Source organism: Canis aureus, chromosome 8 (genome assembly GCF_053574225.1).
Source record: "Canis aureus isolate CA01 chromosome 8, VMU_Caureus_v.1.0, whole genome shotgun sequence".
Classification (NCBI taxonomy): domain Eukaryota; kingdom Metazoa; phylum Chordata; class Mammalia; order Carnivora; family Canidae; genus Canis; species Canis aureus.
This window is the reverse complement of record NC_135618.1, coordinates 40,170,079-40,184,764: the sequence shown is the minus strand read 5'-3', so window position 1 is coordinate 40,184,764 and position 14,686 is coordinate 40,170,079. Positions and strand designations below refer to the sequence as shown.

At 49.7% G+C, this 14,686-nt stretch overlaps 1 long non-coding RNA gene across 2 annotated transcripts in view; it reads right to left on the bottom strand.

The window, feature by feature from the left end:
• Positions 1-7,671: 7,671 nt before the first annotated feature.
• LOC144318908 (uncharacterized) overlaps positions 7,672-14,686 on the bottom strand; it is a 36,758-nt gene continuing 29,743 nt past the window's right edge. For both annotated transcript variants that reach the window (XR_013384867.1, XR_013384868.1), the window contains exons 2-5: positions 11,926-12,376; positions 9,744-9,870; positions 8,037-8,186; positions 7,672-7,840 (exon numbers count right to left, since the gene is read on the bottom strand). This is a non-coding gene — a long non-coding RNA (uncharacterized LOC144318908). The remainder of the gene's footprint in view (positions 7,841-8,036; positions 8,187-9,743; positions 9,871-11,925; positions 12,377-14,686) is intronic.

Below are 14,686 nucleotides of genomic sequence, written 5' to 3'. Positions count from 1 at the left end.
TGTATCAGTCAGTTCTTGTTCTGTAACGAGCAATCCCCAAACTCGTATAACCCAGATGCATTTTTTCCTTTGCATGTAGGCCTGCAGCTACCCAAGGCACACTCTTCTAACATGGCGGAAGGTGGAAACTTCCAGAAGAGCCAAAAGAAATACATGATGCCTCCAGAGGCCCCGGCTCAGGATTTGCATAGTGCCTCCTCTGACCGTGTTCTCTTGGCCCCCACCGTGCCCAAGCCCAACATCAACAATGGGGGCTCCGCAGTACCCTCCTCCCATGCCCAGCCCCATAACGGAAATGCAGAGCGGGCGCCAGGGAAAGGCAGGAAGCCCCGTGCTTCTGGCATCATTGAGTCTTGTCAGCAGGGAAATGAGTGCTGCCAGCAGACTGCCTTCTCTGATCAGGATGAGCTATTTTTACATCAACCCTGACAGACTTTTTTAACTCTTTGGTTAAACAGAACCTACTCCAGAGACAGGAAAAGGAAACTGCACCTCACAATGGTTTACTGAAGTCAAAGCCAGGTCTTGAGCTCTGATGTGGCTGAAATCAAAGGATCAGGAAAAAGTCCTCTAACCTCTGTTCAGGGTGTTGGGCTGCAAGTCACAGTAAATGCCATGGGACCCTGTGACCTGTTCCCAAACACGGTGGGGGTTGGGCTGCCCACCAACATGGAGCCCGGACGGGGGAGGCGAGGATGGCCCCAGGTCGGGAGGGAAGGACGCGCGGCTGTGGTTCCCAGACGGCACAGGTGGCCGCGCAGTGACCCAGAGGGCGCTGCACGACGCTCGCAACCTCTGCAGGGAACAGGGTGCTCCATGTGGCTGGAGACTGTGGGGAAGGTGCTCATGGTTTCGACGTTTCCTCCCGCTACGTTCCTCGCCAGGCCCTCGGGTCTCTGCAAGGCCAGTGAAAACGTGATCACTGTGCCAAAGTCAGTGTGGAATGGGCACCAACCACGGCAGCACCCATGCTGGTGCCAAGATTGTAAAGGCGCCCAGAGGCACACACGTTCCATTCCTAAGTAATTTTGGTGACTTAAAGTATTTTTTCTTCAAATTCATATATACAGATCTTCCTCAATTCACAATAAGGGTTATGTCCCCATAAGCCCACTCCAAATAAAAAATAGCTAAGTCAAAACGTGCCGAATACCCTAGCAAACGCCAGAGCTTAGGCTCGCCTACCTCAAATGTGCTCAGAACACTTCCATTAGCCTACGGTTGCGCCAAACCACCTAACACAAAGCCTATTTTGCAACAAAGCATTCAACAGCTCATATAATTTGCTGAATACTGACAAGGAGAAACAGAATGGCTGCCTAGGTACAGAATGTTCCAAGTCTGGAAACCTCATGACCACACGTCTGACTGGGGTGCTAGGGCTCCTGCCACACTGCCCAGCGTCCTGAAAGGATCCTATCGCAGACCACTGGCCGGGGAAAAGATCCATGTTCAAAATTTGCAGTATAGGTTCTAATGAATGCATATCCCTTCTGCACCATCGTAAAGTCAAAAACTTGTAAGACGAAACATTGTTAAGTCAGGGACTATATATTACTTTCCCAAATGTCTCTTAAGTTGCTGGAACATAAATACTTAAGTTGCTTAGACTTAATCTATTTAATGAATGGAACTGTTAGGTATTTCTTTTGGCCTAGGGAGTCCCTTAGAATAATTACGGGAGCTTATGTAGGTGCGCTGAACTGAGAATACCGGGAACCCCTGGGTCTAACTCACACACAATGAATATGCCTGAGTTGCTGTATCTGTAGCTTCCTGTACTGAATATACCTTCTTTTCTGGCCTTCATCATTCATAATAGACTGGATAGCTACCTCCCCACAAAGAAATTCTCAATTCTGTAAACTGCTAATGAGAAAATTGGATTTTGGATTGGATTGCAATGGATTAAACATCTCAACTGTGTTTAAATGTATGAGTACATGCTGAAGTAAAAAATTCATCAGTCATGTTTAGGAGATGGTAGGGAGCTGACCTATTACTCTGCAAAGTGGCCAACAGTCCAAAATCAAGAAAGCACCCTGCCTTTCCTATGTAAATGATACCACCGAGTTGCCCAATGGTTAGTGAGAGGAACCTGCTGTCCACACCTCCTGAACAGAGGACACAACACCACTTAGGAAATGGCTTGCAAAAGCTACTCGAATGTTATCCAACTTCTAGATCTCAGTACCAAATTACAAGTGACAGACGCACATCCGTCATCAGCACCAAGGGGACACAGAATAATCCAGACTATGAGAAACTCCAAGACAAAGGATAGTCTCATCAATAAATTTTAAGAAAAAGAGAAGGGGGAAGACCTTACAGAATAAAATGAAATATGAGATCTATCACTGATGCAATATGGACCCTATGAAACAATGAATCTCAATTGCTTAAATGAATATTTGCTTGGGGCACCTGGGTGGCTCAGTTGGTTAAGTGCCCGACTCCTGGTATCAGCTCAGGTCTTGATCTCAGGGTCATGAGACTGAGCCATGTGTTGTACTCCACGCTGGGTGTGGAGCCCACTTAAAAAATAACTAGGGCAGCCCAGGTGGCTCAGTGGTTTAGCGCCATCTTCATCCCAGGGCATGATCCTGGAGATCCCAGATCGAGTCGCACATCAGGCTCCTTGCATGGAGCCTGCTTCTCCCTCTGCCTGTGTCTCTGCCCTTCTCTCCCTCTCTTTCTCTGTGTCTCTCATAAATAAATAAACAAAATCTTTATTTTTTTAGGATAAAAATCTCTCTTTTTTTTTTTTAATTACTTTTTTTTTTTTTTTTTTTTTTAATGATAGGCACACAGTGAGAGAGAGAGAGGCAGAGACACAGGCAGAGGGAGAAGCAGGCTCCATGCACCGGGAGCCCGATGTGGGATTCGATCCCGGGTCTCCAGGATCGCGCCCTGGGCCAAAGGCAGGCGCCAAACCGCTGCGCCACCCAGGGATCCCCAGGATAAAAATCTCTTTTAAAAAAATAAATAAATGAACATTTGCTTAATAAATCACTTAAGAGGCAATCCTCACTGATAAGTGAGGAAATTTTAAACACACCTGTTGTTTTTTTTTTTAAGATTTTATTTATTTATTCATGAGAGACAGAGAGAGAGAGAGAGAGAGGCAGAAACACAGGCAGAGGGAGAAGCAGGCTCCATGCAGGGAGCCTGATGTGGGACTTGATCCTGGGACTCCAGAATCATGCCCTGGGTCAAAGGCACCGCTAAACCACTGAGCCACCCAGGGATCCCCAAGTGCACCTGGTTTTATTGCTCTTTGCTTTAGTGTACTTTGCACAAAGGGAAGAAATGATTGAGCTTTGTGAAGAAGGCATGTCAAAAGCCAACAGAGACCTTTGACCTAGCAAGAGCTAGGCCTCTTGCACCAATTAGAAGTTCCAAATGCAAAGGAAAAGTTCTGGAAAGAAATTAAAAGTGTTACTCCAGTGAATATACCAATAAAAATAAGAGGGCAAAACAGCCTTACTGCTGATAGAAAGCTTTAATGGTCTGGATAGAAAATCAAACCAGACACAACATTGCCTTAAATGAAAGCCTGATTCTAGAGCCAGGTACTCTCTTCAATTCCGTGAGGACAGAGGGAGGTAAGGAAGCTGCAGAAGGAAAGTATGAAGGTAGCAGAAGGTGGTTCACGAGGCTTAAGGAAAGAAGCTGTAACATAAAAGCGCAAGATGAAGCTGTAAGTACTGACAGAGAAGCTGCAGGGAGTTCTCCAGGAGACGAGGAGATCATTAATGAGGTTGGCTACAATGACCACCAGATATTCAGTATAGACGAAACAGCTTTGTAATAAGAAGACGCCGTCCAGGACGGTCACAGCTACAATGGAGAAGTCTGTGCCCGGCTTCAAAGGGCAGGCTGCCTCTTGTGAGGAGCTACTAGAGCTGGTGACTTGAGGCTGAAGCCAATGTTCATTTGTCATTCTGAAAATCCTAGGGCATTTTCTTAAGGTTATACTAAATCTATTCTGCGCTGTCTAAATGGAACAACAAAGCCTAGATGACAACACATCTGTTTACAACATGCTCTACTGAATATTAAGCCCACTGTTGAGACTTACTGCTCAGAAAAAAAAGGATTCTTTTCAAAATGCTCACGGACAATGCACCTGGTCACCCCAGAGGTCTGATGGAGACAGACAATGAGATTAATGTGGCTTTCACGCCCAACACAACATCCACTCTGCAGCCCACAGAGCAAGGAGTAATCTGGACTTTTGCATCTTATTATTTTTTAAAGATTTTATTTATTTGAGTGAGAGAGTACAGAGGGATAGTGAGATGGAGAAGCAGCCCCCACCCCCCCGCCCCTGCTGAACAGGGAGCCTGATGCAGGGCTCGATCCCAGGACCTTGAGATCCTGACCTGAGATGAAGGCCGATGCTCAACGAACTTGAGCCACCTAGGTGCCCTTCATATCTTATTTCTTAAGAAATACATTTTTGGGGTGCCTATTTTTCCTTCTGCCTCTGCCCCCACTCCTCAATCTCTCTCAAATAAATAAAAATTTAAAAAAAGAAAAGAAATAAATTTTATAAGGCTATAACTGCCACAGACAGTGATTGCTCTGATGTATCCGGGCAAAGTCAATTGAAATCCTTCTGGAGGGATCCCTGGGTGGCGCAGCGGTTTAGCGCTTGCCTTTGGCCCAGGGCGCGATCCTCGAGACCCCGGATCGAATCCCACGTCGGGCTCCCGGTGCATGGAGCCTGCTTCTCCCTCTGCCTGTGTCTCTGCCTCTCCCTCTCTCACTGTGTGCCTATCATAAATTAAAAAAAAAAAAAAAAAGAAATCCTTCTGGAAAGGTTTCACCATTAAGAATATTTCTGGGGATCCCTGGGTGGCGCAGCGGTTTGGCGCCTGCCTTTGGCCCAGGGCTCGATCCTGGAGACCCGGGATCGAATCCCACGTCGGGCTCCCGGTGCATGGAGCCTGCTTCTCCCTCTGCCTATGTCTCTACCTCTCTCTCTCTCTCTCACTGTGTGCCTATCATGAATAAAAAAAAAAAAAAAAAAAAAAAAAAGAATATTTCTGATTCATGGGAAAAGAGCAAATATCAACCTTAACAGGAGTCTGGAAGAAGTTGATTCCAACCCCTCATGGGGTTCAAGATTTCAGCAGAGGAAGTCACTAAGATGTGGTGGAAACAGCAAGAGAACTAGAATCAGAAGTGGAGCTCAGGGCGCCTGGCTGGCTCAGGTGGAAGAGGGAGTGACTCTCGACCTTAGGGTCATGAGTTGGAGCCCTACGTTGGGTAGAGAGGTTACTTAAGTAAATAAGTATTAAAAGAAGTGGAGCCTAAAGATGGGGCCGAGTCACTGCAATCTCATGATAAACCTTAAGCAGAGTTGTTTCATATGGATGAGCAAAGAAAGTAGTTTATCGAGACAGAATCTACTCTGAGGATTGTTGAAATGACAACAAAATATTTAGAATATTTTGTAAACTTAGCTGATGAAGCAGCTGCAGGATTTGAGAGGACTGACTCATTTTGAAAGAATTTCTACCATGGGCAAAATGCTATCAAACTGCATCATGTGCTCCAGAGAAATTGTGAAAGGAACAGTCGATATGGAAAACTCCACTGTGGTCTTAAGAAGTTGACAGAGTCACCCCAACCTTCAGCAGCCACCACTCTGATCAGTGAGCAGCCACCAACATCGAGGCAGGACCCTCCTCCAGCAAAAAGATTATGACTTCCAAAGAGCTCAGCTGATGGTTAGCGTTTTTTAGCTTTATATATAGTAACTTTTTAAAAGATTTTATTTACTTGACAGCACAAGCAGGGGGAGCTGCAGGCAGAGGGAGAGGGAGAAGCAGGCTCCCCAACTGAACAAGGAGCCTGATGTGGTACTCAATCTCAGCACCCCGGGATTGTGACCCGATCCCAAGGCAGATACTTAACCGACTGAGCCACCCATGCACCCCTAAATAAAGTAACTTTTGATTAAAGTTTGTTCGTGCATTGTTTTTTTAGAAATAATGGCACTGCATATTTTAATAGACTATAGGATAGTGTAAACATAACTTATATGCACTAGGAAACCAAAAAGTTCATTTGGCTTACTTTATTGTGATATTCACATTATGGTGGTGTCTGCAGCTGAACCCGCAGTATCTCCAAGGTGGGCCTGTACTAAATGTTTAGGTGTGAAAATGCCATTATAGATATGCTTTTAGTGATCTTTAGATTTTATTTTTTCAGTGCAAAAAGTTGTTTTTATTAAAGTGAAGGGACAGTAGTCATGGGCAGAAAGAGCCGCCAATCTTTGGATTTTAGAGTCAGAGTGAAATATTTAAGGATGAAACGATGTGCTTGCTGTCTGGGATTTGCTTCAAAATGTGGCCCCGAGGTTGGGTGGTGGGCACACGAGGATTCAGATACTAGTCTCTATTTGAATATGTTAAAATTTTCCATAATTTAAAAAATAAATATATTTTTTTATTTTTTTAAATAAATAATTTAAATAAATAAAACATTTGGAAGCCTTAAGTGAATATAATGCATCATCCAAAAATGAAGTAATGAGAAGCTGGGGCACCTGCCTGTCTCAGTCAGAAGAGCATGTGACTCTTAATCTCAGGGTCCTGAGTTTGAGCTCCACGCTCAGAGAGTAGGGTAGAGAGATTGCTAATTTTTTTTAAAAAGATTTTATTTATTTATTCTTAAGAGACAGACAGAGAGAGAGAGAGAGAGAGAGAGGCAGAGACACAGGCAGAGGGAGAAGCAGGCTCCATGCGGGGAACCTGACGTGGGACTCGATCCCGGGACTCCAGGATCACACCCCGGGCTGAAGGCGGTGCTAAACCGCTGAGCCACCAGGGCTGCCCCCACCCTGCGTTTAGATGCTCAGAGTGCCCTGGGCCCCTGCTTCCCCTCAGCGCCACCCCAAATGCAGCCCCAGTCTGCACGCACTCTGGCCCTGCAGCTACTGCATGAGTCCTCCCCAAACCCATGCAAAGCCTACCAGCGGGCTCCCTGCTTCTGGAAAGCCGTGCCACGACAAGTCTCCGCACAGCACCTGGCACCTCTGGGGAATGTTACTCCTGCACTTAAGACCCGTCATCACTTGAACTCATCCTCGGGACGAAAGCTGAAGCCCACAAAGGCATGTGCGTCTCTGGCTCCGGGCCTCTGCTCTGCCTGCAGAGCTGGGCTCCCTCGTCATTCTGGTGCAGCTCAAACGTCACCTCTTGAGGGAGATTTTCCTCTCCCCACCAATCCTTACCACCGACGTGGTCCCAGGGTCATTTTTTTCAAGATTTCTATCACTTGTTTTCTTTGTTTCCTCACATGTTTGCTCTTACCTGTTTCAGGTGGGCCTCCCGACTAGAACACAAACCCCACGAGAGCTGGGGCCTGGTCTAACCTGCCCATCAAACCGCCCTGTGCCTAACCCGGTGCCTGGAACACAGAAGGTGCCCCACTGACAAATGCTTAATGCAGTGGGGCTACGTGCTCACCTCCTGTCCCCACCTCCCTCAGCCCCCTCCTGGCTAAGATAATATCTATTCCTCATGGACCCTCCAGAGAACCCGGGACGGCCTCCTGTCTTGAAGCACAGGGTATGCTGTGAGGCATCCGAGTGGCCTCTGGGCGCTGGGTTTGAGCTGACCACAACCTCCCAGGAGCCATGGCGGTGAGGGCCCCACGGGCATGCCTCCCCTCGGCCAGACTCACCCGGAAGCTCTTCTCTCCCCTTGGGAAGGGTGTTCACTGACCCACAGAGCATTTCAGAAGACAAGGGGCTTCCGTCCTTTCCTTCAGATAAAGAGCTGACATCTTTGCCATGACACTGCTTTAACACATGCCAAACAACCTGTGTGGGTCATTGGCATCACTCAGCTCAGCTAGCCTTGAACCATGACCCCGCCTTACCTCACCATCCCGCATGAATTTATTTATCTTCATTATAAAGAAACCATTAACCCAGGGTGGAAAACTTCTCAGAACACCATGCAATCCAAAACAGTGCCAGTCACACTCAGCAGCAGCCCTGGCCCCCATGTCCTCACCCCTGCCTCTGTGCATGCCCATCGCGTCAGTAAACAGGCGGCACTCCAGACCGGCGACGGGAGGCCTAAAGAGTGTGTGCTTGCACCCCCTTGCAAATCAGATGGGCCTCCATTTCCGCAATCCCACCGGTCAGTGCAACTCTCTACACTCTGCATTTAGAGGGAGAAGCAAATAAAAAGACAATTTTATTTTTTAAAGATTTTGTTAATTTGACACAGAGAGAGCACTAACATGCAGACACAAGCAGGGGGAGTGGCAGAGGGAGAGGGGGAAGCAGGATTCCCCCCTGTTGAGCAGGGAGCCCTAGAAGGGGCTTGATCCCAGGACCCTGAGGTCATGACCTGAGCCGAAGGCAGATGCTTAACCCACTGAGCCACCCAGGTGCCTTGAGACAATTGTTTAAAAAGGCAGTTTCTGGGGCACCCAGTGGCTCAGTGGTTGAGTGAGCCTTCGGCTCAAGGCGTGATCCCAGGGTCCTGGGATCGAGTCCCACATCGGGCTCCCTGCATGTAGCCTGCTTCTCCCTCTGCCTGTGTCTCTGCCTCTGTGTCTCTCGTGAATAAATAAAAAATAGGCAGTTTCTAAGGTGTATGTTGAGAGATTAGCATACGTTTAGCCCAAGACCACAAATACAAAGGCGCTTGTGCTCTTGATGGTGAATCTGAGGCTCCTAAAGATTTCATCAGCACCACAAAGCTCTACTGACTGGGCTCCCAGCATTCCAGGAGTATTTCCAACAAAGTCACACTGAACCACGACTGAGGACCCTCCAGTCTCTCCAAGCACCAAGAACCTTCTTCCACAGGAGCCCCCAGCCCCCACTCCACACCCCAGGCTGGGGTCTGCGGAAGAGAGGAGCACAGGACAAGGATGCTCGCAGACTAGGGTAGGCCGCCCGTGGTGGTGTTTGTAGGGGTATCTTCTACTGAGCCATTCCAGCTCGCCAATTCTTTCTTCACCTGCCTCCAATCCACTGTGACGTCCACTTATGGGACTTTAAATTTTAGTCATCATACTTTGCTATTTCAGATTTTTCGTTTAATTCTTTATGAGTTCTCCGTGAAGCTCTGTGTCTTACCTCTTTGCTCGAATATGTAATCAGCTAAAGTCTGCGTCTGGCGACCTCAATACCTTAATTGCTGGTGGGTCTGTCACCCCGCCCGGTCCTGTTTGTCAGGGTGCCTGGTGACCGGAGTCAGTATTAGGCATGGTGTGTGACAGAAAGGCGGAGGGTCAGGCCGCCACAGGACACTCGGGGGCTCAGGTGATGCGTGGCTCACCCACCGTCCTAGTGAAGTCCACTCTAGCTGTGGCTTTCCCCCACGCCCAGAATGCACCCCATGGGTCCCAGCCAAGAACCTGGCGTTTCTCAGGGTCACTCCTCCCTGAAAGGCTCTGAACTCTTCCCTGCACCACGAAACTGCTGACCATCCTGCTCTGCTTTCCCACCACTTTCTGGTTCTCTTGCCTGAGCAGTTCATCCACAATGCCTCGAGGGGGGACTGCTGCTGGGATCACCCTCGCTTCCCTGGCCTCCTTCCTTTCAGGGATCTCGCCCTCAGGTCCTGCTGCCTTAACAGCCCTAAGCCCCCATCTTGGTCGTGCCAGCCCCGTGAGACTGTCCAGAGCTCCTCTGGCTTCTCTGCCCTCAGCAGCTCCCCCTGCCCCGCCCCAAGGAGAAAAGCCAGCGCAAGAAGCAGGCTCACCGCTTCAGCCCCTCAGGCAGCTTCTTTCTGAATTGTAGCCACTTCCTCGAGTCCTCAGCAGATATTGGTCGGCCATGAGCTACTCCATGGCTAGAAGCAGTCTGTTTTCACTACCTGGCATGAGTCACTGAAATGGGGACAGTGTGAGGACAGGATGTGTGCTGAGAACTCAGCAAGCTTGTCCTGCTAGCTTAGGCTGCTTGGACATCTCGGAGCTACACGTGTCCATGCAGAGGCATGCCAAGTGATGAGACACAGCCAGAAGGAACGCAGGCCATGTCTCTGCTCGACCAAGAGGCTCTGGGGCTGAAGACCTCTGCAACCTTGTCTGAACCCTATGGGATCTGTCCTTACCGGCCCAGTCCTACAAAGAAGATGGCAGTGGGACATAGCAATTCTACATTCTAGAAGCTCATTCTATAACTTCTCTGAGAGCCGGAGCAGGAGTCCTCAGCTTTGGTCTACCACCTTGCTCTGGGAGAAAGAGCCTTGGGGCTTGCAGACTGCCACCCCCAGGCCTGCTTCCTCTCTGGGGACTCAGCCCTCTTGGCCAGATGGGCAGTGCTGGTTTTTGATATGAAGTGCAAGTAACTGATGTGCTTCCTGCCTAGGACTGGCCATGGAGCTTATCTGTAAACACGATAGCTTGTTACACATTGACAGTTTCAACCATTTTCCCCAAGTGGGCTCCTGGCTCAGGGCCTTTGCACTGTCCCTCCACCTAAGCATTACGCCTCCGGAGCACACAGCTTGCCCCTCCTTCGCTCAAGCCTCTTCCCAGATGTCACCTTACCATAGCATCCTACTTAAGTCAATACACTTTGTCCCTCTAGCCTTGTTTTTGTTTTACCATCAACCACATCTAACACACAGCGTACATTCTGTCTCCCTGGAAGCAGTGCAGTGAGAGTGGGCTTATGTAACAGCATCTAAACAAGGCCGGACCCATAGCAAGTGCGCACCGAGTACTTGCTGAATGAAAGGATGAACATCGGAGAGGGGCCTTCTTGACAGAGCAATGGCTTTGGATGCCCCCACCCCTCTCCAGCTGCTCTGGTCGTCCTCGTTCAAGCATGAGCATCTCACACAAAGGGGGCCTGGCCCAGTCCTCTCTGATGAATGAGTGAAGGGACAAGCTTCTGTCACCAGGCCCGGCCTCTCAGCCTCCACATCCCCAGTTCTTGTGGGGTTGCGACATACAAGCAAGGGTGATAAGCGGGCACCAGGGTCACAGCTCTTCATGGGCGGGAGAGGCTCCTGTGGGCTAAGGAACTATCACAGTAGTACTTGGGTAAAGCACAGCCAGTGGGACCAGTTCATCCTAGTCCCAGTGGGACCCTACAGGAACCAGTGGTCCCGAGAGCCAACACCCACGTGACGGCGCAGCCCCACAACACAGTGGCCACTGAGGCCCCCTCGCCACTGACCTTCAAGTCTAAGTCCCAAGTGACAGAGTGTCTTTTCTAACTCTGCCCGGCCCTTCCTGGATGGCCAGCTGGGAGAGCTGACCCATGTCTTCCCTAGTCACTGTGTCCACTAGTCCCCAGACCCTTTCACCCATTCTCTCGGCATCTCTGGGCCTAAGGCTGTGGGATGGGAAGACACTGCAGCTCTGCTGGTGTGGAGGAGACCATGGCCCCAAGCTCCCCTGGTGTTCCCTGCTCCCCCCCGCAGGGAGCTTCATGCTGTAAGTTCCCATGACTGAACTCTTCCCGTGGGGCAGGGATGCATGCAGTGAGAGCCTGTGGGGCTCAGTCACAGGAGAAGGGCTCCCGCTAACTGTCCTCCCTCAGCATCTCCGCCTTCACCCTTAGCTGGCCGCCAGGACAGCCTCCTCCTCGGGTCTGGCCAAGTGAAGGATGATGCACTTGTCCTGTTCCACACCCTCACTGAGCTGTGGGGCTCCCCACAGGGCTGCCTGTTCTGGACTCCTGGAGGCGGGCAGACCCAGGGCCCTGCCGCCACTCTCTGCTCAGAGGTCTGGGCACCAACAGCCCCGGGCAGGGTCTGAGGCTGGCAGAGACCTGGCCTTGGGAACAGGAACGGGAAGGTGCTTCTGGGAGGACAGGAAAAGCAGCTGCACAGACCTCTGCCTCCTCAGGAACCGCAGGCTCTGGGCTCCAGGGAGCAGCGCTGGTTCTCACCCCACTTCTATGCCATTTCAGAAAACGCATCCACTCACCTTGGAAGGCTGGCCTTCCAGGCTCTCCTCCCTCAGAGCGGAAGTGTAGCAGGGCAGCACGGGCCACCACCGGCCAGCTCACTCCAGTTGCAGCCAAGGCCAGGGCCTCAGGCAGAAGCAGAGGTGGCCCCAGGAGGCCAGGGAGGAGTCCAGGCCAAGGCCGGAGTGCCGGGAGGCAGGTGGCAATGTCGGTCCCGTTCCTCATCGTCTGAAGACTGCCTGAGCCGTGGTGGGCCACAGAAGCAGGGCAGAGACTCAAGTTCATGGGCGATCAGCTCCTTTCTTCACTTGAGCTCCTGTGAGGAGGCGCTCATCCTCGCAACCACCTCAGCCCAGCAAGGATACAACCACGGAAGATGGTAAGGTGGTCCTGCCCGGGACCAAGCGCAGGCTGTCCCCATGTCACTGTCTTCCCATCCGTACCATCTTGCTGTTCCCAATTGTAGTGCGACTGTTTAATAAAAGAAGAAAGGAAGCATTAACAGTGTCAGTCAGCTTAGCCAGAGAGCCCCACCTGTGCTGATTTCATTAAGCTCCCGACTGGCTGTTTCATCTGTTTGGTTATGTACTCCTTCAAGTCAGAGTAACAGGGTCCCCTGCACGCAGGAAAACTGGACAAGAGATGATGCAGTGGGTCTCCAGTCACCAGACGGCAGTGATCCCAGCAAAGAAGGGGAAACCAACAGCCGGAGCCTGTGACTGCACCAGCCATGGCCAACACAGTGGCATCCACGTTATGGTGCAGGGAGGGGGAAACCCAGGCACAGGTGACCGTCTCCCTCAGCAGAGGAGCCAGAGGGGCAAGGAGGCAGCTGGATGTGTGGGGCGGAGTGCTGGGGAGGAGGGGCTGCACCGAGGACAGAGCTCCAGGACGTGCATGGGGTCCCATGGGGCTTCACCTGGGGGAGAATGTGTACCCATGTAAGACAAACCACTCCAGGAGCTCCAGGCAAGAATCCCTAGAAAGGAGCGGATGGAACAACCCCCAGAGCTCACACGGGGATGGCACTACTTTGTGTTCCCACAGGCCACCGCGGAAAGGCCTCCTAATTCACAGGCTGTCAGGGAGATTCCTCAGAGGGGCATCACCCCTAATAATGGGGCTAAATCAGCTGCAAACCAAGGCAGTCCTGGACCCACCCTAACGCTGCTCAGGAGCAAGCCGCTAATGGATCGATTGTTGCCAAGGAACTGAACTGTGTACCAGACCTCGAGTAATACTATTTGAAGGAATATAACAAAACCCAGCAACCAACAACACAAATTCACAATGTCCAGGATCCAACAGGGAAGTGGGCAAGTATATCAGTTGGAGTCCAGCCAGGAGACAGAAACCACATGGCATTTTTTTTATTTATTTATTTATTTATTTATTTATTTATTTATTTATTTACTTACTTACTTATTTATATTTTTTTTTAAAAAGATTTTATTTATTTATTCATGAGAGACACAGACAGAAAGAGAGGCAGAAACACAGGCAGAGGGAGAAGCAGGCTCCATGCCGGGAGCCCGATGCGGGACTCGATCCTGGGACTCCAGGATCACACCCCAGGCCAAAGGGCGGGTGCTGAACCACTGAAACACCCAGGGATCCCACACATGGCATTTTAAATAAAGGAAGTTTAGTATAAAGAATTATTAACTATTTATAAGGAGTTAACTGAAAGGAAACAAAAGAGAACTCTACAGAACACCCTAGGGTGAAGGGAAGTACCCAAGGGAAGGATTCACACCTGGGAGATGGGTAGTCACAGCCCACTGGATGGTGCAAGTTCACTGGCTGCCCCAGGCCAAAGCTGGGGGCCGACAACCACCCACGTGGGTGCCAACACAATTAGCAGGGAAGCTGGGTGCAGAGTTCTGGGCAGCCACCAGTGCAGAGGTGCTGATGAACTCACCAGAAAGCTGCCAGGAGGCCAGCTAGGGTCCCACAGAACTTGCCTGGCAGTGCCTTCCCCCCTTCCAGATATACAGAGAATATCACACTGGTACCACAGGGTGCTGCTGAATCTGCAGCTAAGAACCTGCCCCAAAAGGTGCCACAGAAACTTACTGGCGTGAGCTCCCACATGTCCTACATTCCAGCCTGTGTCATCGAATGGAAATAAGCCAAACACACAGAACAGGGAAGAAAGGCCCCTTCTTCTCCAGCACCCCCAACAGCAAAGATTAGCATGAGGCTAGCTGGCAAAAGAGAAGTATGCCAGCATCACAAGCAGGCAACGAAGCATGAACTGGTAACTGCTGTACCAGGAGAGAGAAATATGACCTATGACCTTAAGAAAGACCAACCACCAGAAACTGACCTAGCAAAGGCAGAGATATAAGAACTAGCAGACAAGGACAATGATTATTATAAAAATGCTTTATATATTCAGGAAGGTAGAGGAAAATGAGCATTATGGGGAGGGAAATGGAAGCTATAAAAAGATCCAAATGGATCTTCTAGAGATAGTAATAGTATCTAAAATGAAAAAACATACAGTATAGGTTTGGCATTGGATCAACACCATAAAAGAGAATTTAAAGACATAGCAATTGAAACTACTCAAAATAAAGTACACACACACACACACACACACACACACACACAAATAAAGCACACAGATAAAACAAAACACCAGACACTACCAAGAAGGTCAAAGTGAATAAACTGGAATCCTAGCAAAAGAAGAGCAAAAAGGAGACAGAAACAATATCAGAAGAAATAAGCAAAATTTCCCAAATATGATCAAAACTATAAACTCACAGATCCAAG